Below are 12,244 nucleotides of genomic sequence, written 5' to 3'. Positions count from 1 at the left end.
TATCTTTTCTTTGCGTTTTTGGAGAACATTTAAGTTCTATTCATATTTTAGCAAATTTCAATTATGCAATACAGTGTTTTCAACTATGGTTGCCACATTTTCCATTATATCCTCAGCCTTATTTATCCTGTGGCTCTAAGTCTGTATCCTTTTACCAATCTCTCCATATCCCCCGCCCCTCTTCCCTGGCAGCACGTTTCTGCTCACTGTTTCTATGAGGTTTAAGTCTTTTTTTTTTTTTTTTTTTATTCCACATATAAGTGATACCATGCAGTATTTGTCTTCCTCTGTTTGGTTTATTTCCCTTAGCATAATACTCTCAAGGTCCAACCATTTTGTCACAAATAGCAGGATTTCTTTCTTCCTAATGACTGAATAATATCATATGTACAATACATTATTGTTATATTATAATTATAAATTAATATTATGATTTTATTATATTCTAATTGTTAACATTATAATTATATGGTAATATATCATTATAGATATTATATATATTTCACCTCTTCTTTATCTATTTCTCCATTGATGGACACTTTGGAGAAGGAAATGGCAACCCACTCCAATACTCTTGCCTGGAAAATCCCATGGACAGAGAAGCCTGGTAGACTACAGTCCTTGGGATTGCAAAGAGTCGGACACGACTGAGCGACTTCATGACGACGACGATTGATGGACACTTAGGCTATTTCCATTGATAGACACTTGGCTATTGTGAATAATACTGCAATGAACATTCTAGTACAGATATACTTTCAATATTCTGTTTTCATTTCCTTTGGATATACACTGAGAAGTGGGATTGCTAGGTCATATGGTTTTACTTAGATATAAGAACCGCAGGTTCAATTCCTGAGTTAGGAAGATCTCTCGGAGGAGTACATGGCAACCCACTCCAGTATTCTTGCTTGGAGAAGTCCATGAACAGAGGAGCCTGGAGGTCTACAATCCATAGGGTCGCAAAGAGTTGGACACGACTGAAGTGACTCAGCATGCACATATGTATGGTTTTAGTCTTTTTAATTTTTTTGAGAAACTTCCATAGCATTTTCCATAATGGCTTTACCCTGCCTCTTTTATTAAATCTCCCTGATTTCTTGTTCTCTTTCTTTCCTTCCTTTTTCCCTTTCTTCCTTCCTTCTTGATTTCATATGTTTTTTATTTCTGCTTTTTTTTTCCGTCTGAGCCACAAGGCATGTAGAATCTTAATTGTCAGACCCATACCCTCTGCAGTGGAAGAACAGAGTTTGAGCCACTTGACAGCCTCTTTTTTCTTTCTAGGTTTTTTTTTTCCATTGTATTTTTCTGACTGAAAACCAGAAATCTAATTATTACTGATTTTTTTTTAAAGCAATCCTTTTGGAGTAGCCTGTTAAATTTCTGTCTCTTCCTTTGTAAACCATAAAAATGATTGGTTCCAATAGATTTTGTGTTTACAGTCTGAGATTTATGTTTGGAATAATCAGAGTCTTCATTTGTAGGTTCTGAGCATTTCCTTCTCTTTGGCACTGGTACTAATAGCCACTTCATTATCATTTTAAGTAAGTCTTTGGTATCACTCATTATTAAATGCTGCTATAAAAATTGTTTTACCCAAGACTATTTCATTATCATCATGAAATTCACTTAATTAGCATGTTTTTAAAATTAGAACACATTAAAAATGAAATGCAGTAAGTTTACCAGTACTTAATGCTTTAAGACATACTGTTATCTTTCTGAAGGGAAATTTCAGAGTGTGCATCAAAAATATGAAGAATGGATATACTCTTTGACCCAGAAATCCCATTGCTAGGACTTCATCCTAAGGAATTGACTCCTAGAATATTTATTGCAACACTGTTTATTATCAATATAGGTTAGAAATAACCTCAGTCCCCAAAATGGGTATTGCCTAAATAAGTTATGAGTCACCCATAATACGAAATATCACATATCCATTAAAAATTATGTTGCAGAAGACTATTTTTATCACATGGGAAGATGTTTCTAGTATGTTAAGTAAGCCAAACAAGTTACAAAATGAGGTATATGTTGTGATCTCAGCTTGGCAATATATTGCCTCTCAGCTCCAAACCCACTTTCATTACATCTGCCTTAATGGGCTGTACCCTTCGAACACTTTTCCTTTGCAGTGAGCTCCACATTAGGTTTGTTACTAGAGGGAGCGGGAGGGACAATGTAGGAAGAAGCAGCTTCCCCTCCTGGTTCAGAAGCTTCTCTTTGTTTCTATTCTTGCTCCTTCGCCACAGTCAGAGGCCCCTGCACCAGCCACCCACCCAGAGTATGCAGTCCCTCTGAAAGTACTGGCCCCTCCCCAGCCAGCAACCACTTGCAATGGCACTCCCAGCGAGAACACCATCACCCTACCCCGCCAGGAAGGTGACTCTCACTACCCCGACTGCCTCTGAGCACCTGCCCTGCAGAGGTGTGTCTTCTGCTTGCCCAGCGGCTGTGGACCAGTCCTGGCTCAGGCAGCCCAGAGAACAACCCCAACCAGGGAGGCTGCAGACATGTCCTCCTTTCCAGCCAGATGGCCCTCTGTCTTGGCAAGAGGGCTCCCTTTCAAGTTGTGCCTCTCTGGGATGCTCTTTCTCAGCCCTAGGGTATTCTTCAGACTTTTCTTTTCACTTTCCTAATTATGCCTATGTCATAATCAGTAGTCCTTTATAGTAAATTTTCTCTTTTCAGATTACTATGTGGTCCTGACTAACACAAATGTTTATGTATAGGGAAAGAGAAAAAAAGACTGAGACAAAAAGTCAAAAACTTAACAGTGGTTGACTCTGGGTGGTGTGATTATGTCTTTTTATTTTGGTCTTTGCGAGTCACAATATTGTTTTATTTATTTCAGATTCTATGTCTAAGATTTATTATTATGCTAGCAAAATTGAGCCCTCAGTACAAGTTTATGCTCTTGCTACAAAATTCAGACTTAAGAGCAAAATGATCATATTAAGTGCTCATTAAATCAACAGACTGAAAGCAGCTGGCCTGATAGTGGGGCCACACAAGGTCTTACAATTTCTCCTAAGAACCAGCCTCCCTATAGTGACTACCATCGACTCCCTCAACTCTGGAGATCCACCACTCTGGTTTTCAAGCCACTCTGATGCAAAGGTGTTAAGAATTGTTTTTGTAAATGGTAAGATGGTTTTTTAAAAAACACTGTAGCAATCTTGAAAAATACATCATGCAATATCTGCAGTCTTCTGTTATTTAGAGATATATGTCTATACATATAGCAAATTGGCCTGTTACTGTTTCTGCAGAACCGCCACTAAAATTCAGTGCAGGAAGGGTTCTGTGGCTGGCAGAATTCTAAGATGGTTTCCCAAGTTTCCCAGCCCTTGACACGCATGCTCCTTTCCCCAGTTATTCAGTCAAACTGCAACAACAGGATTTTGCAGATGTAATTAAGGTCCCAGCCTAGTTGACCTTAAAATAGTGAGATTATCCCAATGGGCCTGACCTAATTATATGAGCCCTTTAAAGAAAGAGGATTTTCTCTGACTAGTTGCAAAAAACAAGAAAGTAAGAGATTGGAAGAACAAGGGGGGCTCAACATGGAAACGTTCTCCACTGCTGATTTTGATGATGAAGGGGGCCAAGCAGCAGGGAGTAAGGGTGGTCTCCAGGGGCTAAAGGCAGCTCCCAGCTGACGGCTGGAAAAGAAACAAGGTCCACAATTCTAGAGCCCCCCAAAACGGGATTCTGCCAACAACCTAGACAAGCCAGGAAGCACATTCTTCCACAGAACATCCAAATGAAATAAAGAAACTAGATATGGAATTTAGAAAAACGGTGCTGATGAACCTATTTGCAAGGCAGGAATAGAGATGACTCAGACATAGAGAACAAACTTGTGAACGCAGCAGGGGAAAGGAGAGAGCTGGATGAATTGAGGGAGTGGAATGGAAACATATATATTACCATCAGTGAAATAGACAGCTAGTGGGAAGTTGCTGTATAATACAGGAAGCTCAATCCAGTGCTCTGTGCTGACCTAGAGGTGTGGGATGGGGCTGGAGGTGGGAGGGAGCATTAAGAGGGAGGGGATATATGTATACTTATGACTGACTCAGGTTGTTGTACAGCAGAAACCAACACAACATTGTAAAGAAATTATATTCCAATTAAAAATAAATTTTAAAAAAAGAGAAAGAAACTAAGAAAGCAAACTGGCAGGATCCCACTGGCCATGCCTATTCTTAGGGATCCAACAATACAGAAGAAAAAATGCCTTCGAGCCACTAGAGTCCTTGAAACTATGAGATAAATCCATGTGGCTGTCTTTGTGGAAAGGCATGTCCACACGCCCCACATCAGCAGAGTCTGATCATGGATACACATTCTGGATCAGAGGCCATGAGTTCATTGTTGGAGACTCTGGATCTGCCCTTCTTTATTCAAAATCCGTGGGGATTTGATCCGAATGAGGGACTTCCTGGTGGGCAAAGACTTAGGAAGGGACTACTTTTTGTCTTGGTTACTGTTTTGAAGATAAACACTGGATGTATTGTCTTATTCCTGGAGCCCTGAGGGATAATCAGTGACATTATCTCATTGGCTCCTTTACTGCCAACACCAAGGCAACCCAAGATCTGCAGCATTATTAGTTAGAAGGAAGTTTTTGGAGATGAAGTCTAGAAAAAAAAAGTTCTAATCTCTTATTCAGCAACAGGTTTGTGTTTTCTAACACTTTTTTACACCTGCTATTAACTCCCTCCCCCTTCTCATTTAGCCCTTGTTTTCCTAATATGATCTCTCTAATTTGATTACTTTTTGCTTTTATTTTTGGTTTTCTCTGTAGCCATTTTTTCCCAATCTCCTTCTTATTTTTGGCCATTTACCCAAGAGTAAGAGAAAAGAGGCATAAATTTTACCAGAAATCGTGAATAATTTGGCCCGTGCGTGCGCATTCAGTCGCTTCAGTCATGTCCGACTCTGTGAATCTGTGGACTGTAGCCTGCCAGGCTCCTCTGCCCATAGGATTCTCCAAGGCTAGAATACTGGAGTGGGTTGCTCTGCCCTCCAGGGGATCTTCCCGATGCAGGGATTGAATCTGTGGGGTCTCCTGCATCGCAGGCAGATTCTTTATCCACTGAGCTCCCCGAGAAGACCAGTGATTTGGCCATCAGCTTTCAAATCCTCAATTAGAATTTGAAATCTGGTTTCAGATCACTTCAAATGATCTTGCCAGTTATCAGAAAAGGAGAAGGTAAAAGGAGATTGAATTTGCAAAGTCCTGAAGAGAAGGGGTTGGTCTGTGTAACTTTGAACTTAGATGAACTTCACCAGAGTAAAGAAATTGCTGCCATGGACTGCAGCTGCATGGGACCTTCCACCCTCCAGCAGAACTTTCTCTGCCTTCCAGGAGAGTTCCTTTTATCCCCGTTTCCCAACAGGTATTAATCCTGGTCCACTAATTCTGGATGTTCTCTCTGTAAATGGTTATTTCTCTAGTCTCCTACAACCACATCAAGAATAAGCAAAAGAGCACTTGATTCCTCTTTGGGATAGTCAAATGGGAATTGAACTGCAGAAGCCGTGAAATCAGAGTGAAAGCCTGTGAAAAGATTCACTTGGAAGGACAGTGATGCAGATTTCCTTGTTGACAAGACTGACATTATAGATTTGAGAGTCTTCATCGCTGTTTCAGTCTGCACTCAGCAAGAAGAAAAATGATTTCAAACTCGAGTTGAAAATTCACTAGCAGCTGAGTTTCTCACCAGCCTTTCCTCTGCTCAGGGTCATTTCTTTGGGGACTTTTTTCCACTGGAAAAGTTAGAAACAACCCCATCCAGCAGCAGGGGTGGAATGGAGTTTAACATATAGGAAATCTACTTGGTGAATGGTAGGGACTGAACTGTGTCCCCTCGTGCCAAATATGCTGAAGTCTTAAGCCCAAGCACCTCAGACCTTATTTGGAAATAGGATCATTTTCTTAATAGAAAATTAAGATAAGCTCATATAGGAATACGGGCTTCTAGGTGGCACAGTGGCAAAGAATCTGCCTGCCAGTGTAGGAAACACGAGACATGGGTTCAATCCCTGGATCAGGAAGATACTCTGGAGTGAAAATGGCAACTGACTCAGTAGTCTTACCTGAAAAATCCCATGGACAGAGGGACCTGGTGGGCTACAGTCCATGGGGTTGCAAAGAGTCGGACATACTGAGTGACTGAGCGCGAGCACAGCGTAGGAACAGTGTAGGCCTGTAATCCAATATGACCGTGCCCTTATAAAAAGGGGAAATTTGGCCACATGGACACACACAGAAGGAAGCCATGTGAAGACTGAAGTTATGGGGCCACAAGCCAAGGAACGACTAGAAGCTTGGAGAGAGCCCCAAAACAGACCCTTCTCCAGCACCTTCCAAGGATGCACAGCCCCGCTGACACTTTGATTTGGGACTTCTGGCCTCCAGAACTGTAAGACAGTTAATTCTGTCCAGACAGTCTTAGGAAACTGATATTAATACAACGAAGACAGTGATTCTCTCTCAGTTTTGCATAGCCTTGGCAAACATACATCATTATTGGCCTCATGTAATTTGGGTTTTCCAGATTACACAAGGTTTGAAACAAGAGAGATGTTCAGGGTTGCACAAAGCTTCAGACCTAGGAGCAAGCCAGAGCTCTCTGGGAGCTGCTCCCCAAATTGATCTCAGTGAAGTTCAGATGCGAGTCCCCGTGACGTCCTTTACCACTGCCATTACACTGTGGTGACCGAACCAAAGGGCTGCTGCTCATGCTTATTACGTAATGTCTTCTCCTGCTGAAAGTGGATGGGAAGTGGTCTTTTTTTTAAATGATGAGACTATTCACAGGAAAGTAAGGATTTCCAGTTCTTTCCATTTAAAAGTGTCTTTTTTCAGGATTTAAAAAAATACCCTCACAACTACTTGTCAAATGGTTACCTAAAATAGCTTGAACATTTTACTCTTCTTCCTCATTTGGGAGAAGTCTATATTATTTTTTAGCAACTCACCACTTTGAATCTCTCCTGTCAAATTAGCCGTATTTGTTTTTCTTTCTGTGTGAAGGTCTTTTGTGGTGATATAATCAAATTAACTCATTTAAAAGTCAGCCGTGTCTTTTACTAATTTTTTCTGATATTGAAGCTTGCAGGTGGCTGCAGTATCAGTGTTTAAATTTATTTTACGAACATTGAGCTAAACCCACTTAATCGAGCATGGATTCTAAGCAAATATGTACAACATATATGCAAGTTATGCCCCATCTTATCTACAAAGATCTTACCCTTATATTTTAAGATACAGCTTCTGTAATTCAGAATGGAGCACATCTGTAGAAAGTACAAATTGGAGTGTAACTTTCCTCTTTATCCTTAACATCAGATCTATGGATGGTTTTAACACAAGATTTAAAGACAGATACAACTCAGCTTGTATTATTAGTCTGCCCCTAGCTTTGCGAGCTTCCCTGGTGGCTCCGATGGGAAAGAATCCGCCAGCTATGCAGGAGACCTGGGTTTGATCCCTGGGTTGGGAAGATCCCCTGGAGGAGGACATGGCACCCAGTCCAGTATTCTTGCCTGGAGAATCCCTATGGACCGAGGAGCCTGGCGGGCTACAGTCCATAGTGTTGCAAAGAGTCAGACACGACTGAGTGACTAAGCACACCCTAACTTTGCAGGTAACAGTCTCCTAAGCTCAAAATGAGGGGAAGATTAGTGACTCAGAAGCAGAAAACATCTGGTGCTTCTGTGGACTCTCAGCTTCCTCAGACTCCTGCCTGAATTCATTTTGGCTCATCTTCCAGTTTCCAGTATGAAGGAGTAACAAATGTATGAAGGAAAATAGGGCACCTTTAGCAAAATGCAAAAGGAACTCTTTGTAGTGACCAAAGAAAAAACTCCTAATTTAAATCAAGGAAGAGGTAGGTTTATGATGAAAATCTTTAGTACTTGGGTGAGGAAAGGTGTTAAAGGTTTAAACATGATTTGGCAGCTCCTTACGAGCTTCAGTGTCCTTTAAATTTTTCTTCCTGCGGTTTCTCAAGAACCACGCGTGCCTCCACCCCAGGAACCTCTCCAAGGAGTCCCAGTGTCATTTTGTATGCCCCAGTGTCCATTTGGTCAAGGACATTGGAGAGAGAACATGATGATACATCAGAAAAATGCCGCTCCTCACCGTAGCAAAAGCGATTCAAACAGCATGTCCTCCTGGCAGAGTGTCACCAGCATCATCTTTTTAAGTGACAGACAGTACATTATACTCCTGAAACCATCTCTGGCTAGAATACCTGTTGTTGTTTAGTTGCTAAGTCGTGTCCGACTCTGCAGCCCCACAGACTGTAGCACGCCAGGCTTCCCTGTCCTTCACCATCTCCCAGAGTTTGCTTAAACTCATGTCCATTGAGTTGGTGATACCATCCAATCATCTTATCTTTTGTTGTCCCCTGAGTTTGTATTTTTAAAAAAGTGATCTGTGAAAAATGGGAAAAAATCTTGTAAAATTCTCATCTTAACTCAAACGTTGGCCAGAAGTATTTGATTAGGAAGGAGTTTTGTCTCCAGCTGGATGTGGTTGATTGGAGAATTTTCTGGAACCAACTGACCGTTCTCACCTATGTGATTTTTACCTTGTCATTTGGAAATTTCTGAATATTCAGAGGCCTCTTAGAGACTCAAGCGATGGGTACTAATGTGTATGCAAAATTTCAGAAAAATACAGTGCTCTGTATTTCCCTGCTTCATCAGGGCAGATTGAAATAGTTAATACCCACCTCCAAAAGACAGCAATTTACTCTGGTCTCACAAGTAGAATCTGAGCCAATAAACTGTAACAAAGCATAATGTTTAAGACATATATATAACTCGACTCAAGGATAATGTTCTACACATAACTCACAGAGTTAGTTCCAATCAATCCTTCTGTGAATACGCAGCGCTAACAGGCCTACTGTGGCCTTTGGATTTCCACCCACATTTTCATGCATACGTTCACTGGAAGGCACAAATTATTAATCAGAGGAGCCTCTTTTATGCTTCTATTATTTGTACCCGAGGCCATCTGGAATACCAAACAAGAGGAATAAAATTCAAAGGTCAAATCATACCCAGTGTGCCATATAAAGTTGAGAGTTAAAGATGGAAACGTTTTTTATTTAAAAAAGCAACTTTTCTCTAACTGTTTATAGGATTCTATTTAGGTTTCAGCTTTCCAGCTGCCTGTTGCTAATGCATCATGTGAAATTAGCTATGGGGCATTTGAAGTTAGAGAGCTGATTTCAGAACTCACTGAAGTTCTAAGGGATGCACTGCATTTAACTATGATAGTTCTTTACATAAAGTTTAAAAATATAAAAATAAATAAATAAAAAATATAATGTTTCCCTGGCTATCAACAGGTGAAGTTAACCGAATAACTGAAAAAAAAAAAAATTTGCCTCCATATAGTAATGTACCAGCCCAAAATTTACATACTGTTTTTACATATACAGGCACAAAAACCCCTCTGCTTAAATAAAGTGACAGAGTGGAAAGAAAAAGTAGATAAGGAAGAGTAATATTTTTAAAGCACAGCAAGTGCTTAACTTAAAATGTACCATCAGGGACTTCCTGGTGGTCCAGTGGTTAGGACTCCATATTGTCAACGGCACTAAGATCCCACATGCCATGCAGTGTGGCCAAAAGATAAAAAATAAAAGGTACCATCAAATGGATTTAATCACAGAGGAGACGCTACAACCAGCAATAGAGGCTGTGCAATCTAGGAGATGGAATGTGAGAGCAGGGGGTCAGATGACTTTTTGTCTTATCTGTACAACTCTCCACCTGAGTGACCTGCTGTATACAGGCTTTGGGCCCTGGTTTACCCATAGTGGGAAATTACACATCTGATAATGTAGAACATTTCTCATACACCTCTTAGCTTTGACATTGAAGAATTATGAGACTATACTATAAGTGTAAATACGATAAGTGAGTTTGCTGTGATTCTCTCTGCAATGTAAGAAAAAAAAGTCAGTGGCTGACTTTGGGAAAAGTTTGAGAGAAGTCCTATTTAATAACAAGGAAATAATCATGATACCCAGCTTAGAGATTTACAGTCTCTTCTCTGAACCCTGTTGCCTCAAATGTATTTCAGAATTCAGAAATGTTAAGAATGTAGACTTATAATTGAGGACATATGTCATCTATTATATAATATTTATAACATTCCCACAGAGGATGAGATGGTTGGATGGCATTACCAACTAGATGGACATGAGTTTGGGTAAGCTCCAGGAGTTGGTGATGGACAGGGAGGCCTGGCGTGCTGCAGTCTGTGGGGTTACAAAGAGTCGTGAGCAACTGAATTAACTAACTAACATTCCTGCTGAAGTCTGGGCAGCACTCTGTAATCAAACACAGTCACATTTCTGCCACTTAATGTATAAATGTTTGTACTAAATGAGATAAATAAAAATGGTCAATAGCCTTGATCAGGTCATGCCATGTTTTGCTGCCAAGGAAGTTAGGAAATAACATCCAGTTTTTAGAAAAACATTTTAATTTTGGAATTGTGGCTAAGGAATTGTACACCTGTTTTATCCTTTTCAGTGTAGCATGACAGATTTAACAATCATCTCTCAAAGATGCAGTAAGACTGGTGAAACAAGTAATAGCTTCTAGGTAAAACAGTGGGGAACTGAAGGTTGAGAAAGGTAAAATGATTTGACCTAAGGTTTTCCGTTTGGTTCTTGTGAAAGTGGGAACATTGGTATAAGGATGAAGCACAGTGAAACATCACCCCAGCACTGTCCTCAGAGTCCACACTCTCGTAGAGAGAGGTAATGACCTCATCACTTTGTCCATTGCCACTTCCATTAATACCTACCCTCATGGTGATCCAATTACCGATCTTATAATAAATTCCATATGTCCTTTTATACACACAGGGAAATTTTTAAAACACTTCTCCAAAAAGGAAATTCTCTAAATAGAAACTAATTGTTTCTATTATCTTTTGTTGTTGTTTAGTCACTAAGTCGTGTCCAACTCTTTGCGACCCCGTGGACTGCAGCCCACCAGGCTCCTCTGTCCATGGGATTTCCCAGGCAAGAATACTGGAGTCAGTTGTCATTTCCTATTCCAAGGGATCTTCCCGATCCAGGGATCAAACCCAATCAGGCTTGGACACTGAGCCACCAGGGAAGCCCCTCTATTATCTTTTACAAGTGACAAAAAGTTTTTCTTTATTTTCTATAACTTCTAAGTAGAAGAGCATGTGCTGTGCTTAGTCATTCAGTTGTGTCCAACTCTTTATGACCCCATGGACTGCAGCCCACCAGGTTCCTCCATCCATGGGGATTCTCCAGGCAAAAATACTGGAGTGGGTTTCCATACCCTCCACCAGGGGATCTTCCCAACCCAGGGATCGAACCCAGGTCTCCTGCACTGCAGGCAGATTCTTTACCATCTGAAGCACCTATAGAAGGGAAACCCTATAGAAGGCAGATATTTCTCCTATTCCTGCACTGAATGCCAGCTTCCTACTGAGAGAGAGAAAAGATACAAAATGACAGGAGTGAGAAAAATTACAATTACAAAAGAAAACAGTTACAAAAAGAAACAGTTCTTCTGGAAGAGTATAGTATGCAAAGAAGTGGAAAGTACAATATGACTGTGGAGAAGCCTGACAAACACATCCTCAGTCCAGTGATCAAGATCAACAGCAACAGTGGTTAAGATACGCTGAAATGATGTGCCCTTGATGTGGTGTGATGAGAATGGAACTTTTCTGTGTCTCCCCTTCCCTCCAAAACTACAACCCCAGTCTAATCATGAGAAAGATATCAAACAAACCCAAATTGATGGGCATTCAACAAAATACCTGACCAGTACTCCTTAAAACTGTCAAAGTCATCAAAAAACAAAAAAAAGAAGGGGGAAAACTACCTGAAATGTTATCATAGCCCAGAGTAACCTATGGAGACATGATCATTAAATGTAATGAGATACCCTGAATGATACACTGTAGGAGAAACAAAGACATTAAGCAAAAAGTAAGTCTGAGTAAAGTATAGACTTTAATAATAATAATAATGTATCAGTATTGGTTCATTAATTATGACAAACACACCACACTAATGTAAGATGTGAATAATGGGGGAAATTGATGAGGGGCATATGGCAGCTCGCTGTACTAGCTCTACAGCTATTGTGCAAATATAAAATTATTCTAAAATTCAAAATTTATTTTAAAATAAAAATATGACAAATATATATA

The sequence above is a fragment of the Bos mutus genome, chromosome 2 (genome assembly GCF_027580195.1).
Source record: "Bos mutus isolate GX-2022 chromosome 2, NWIPB_WYAK_1.1, whole genome shotgun sequence".
NCBI lineage: Eukaryota > Metazoa > Chordata > Mammalia > Artiodactyla > Bovidae > Bos > Bos mutus.
Note: the sequence above shows the minus strand (reverse complement) of the source record.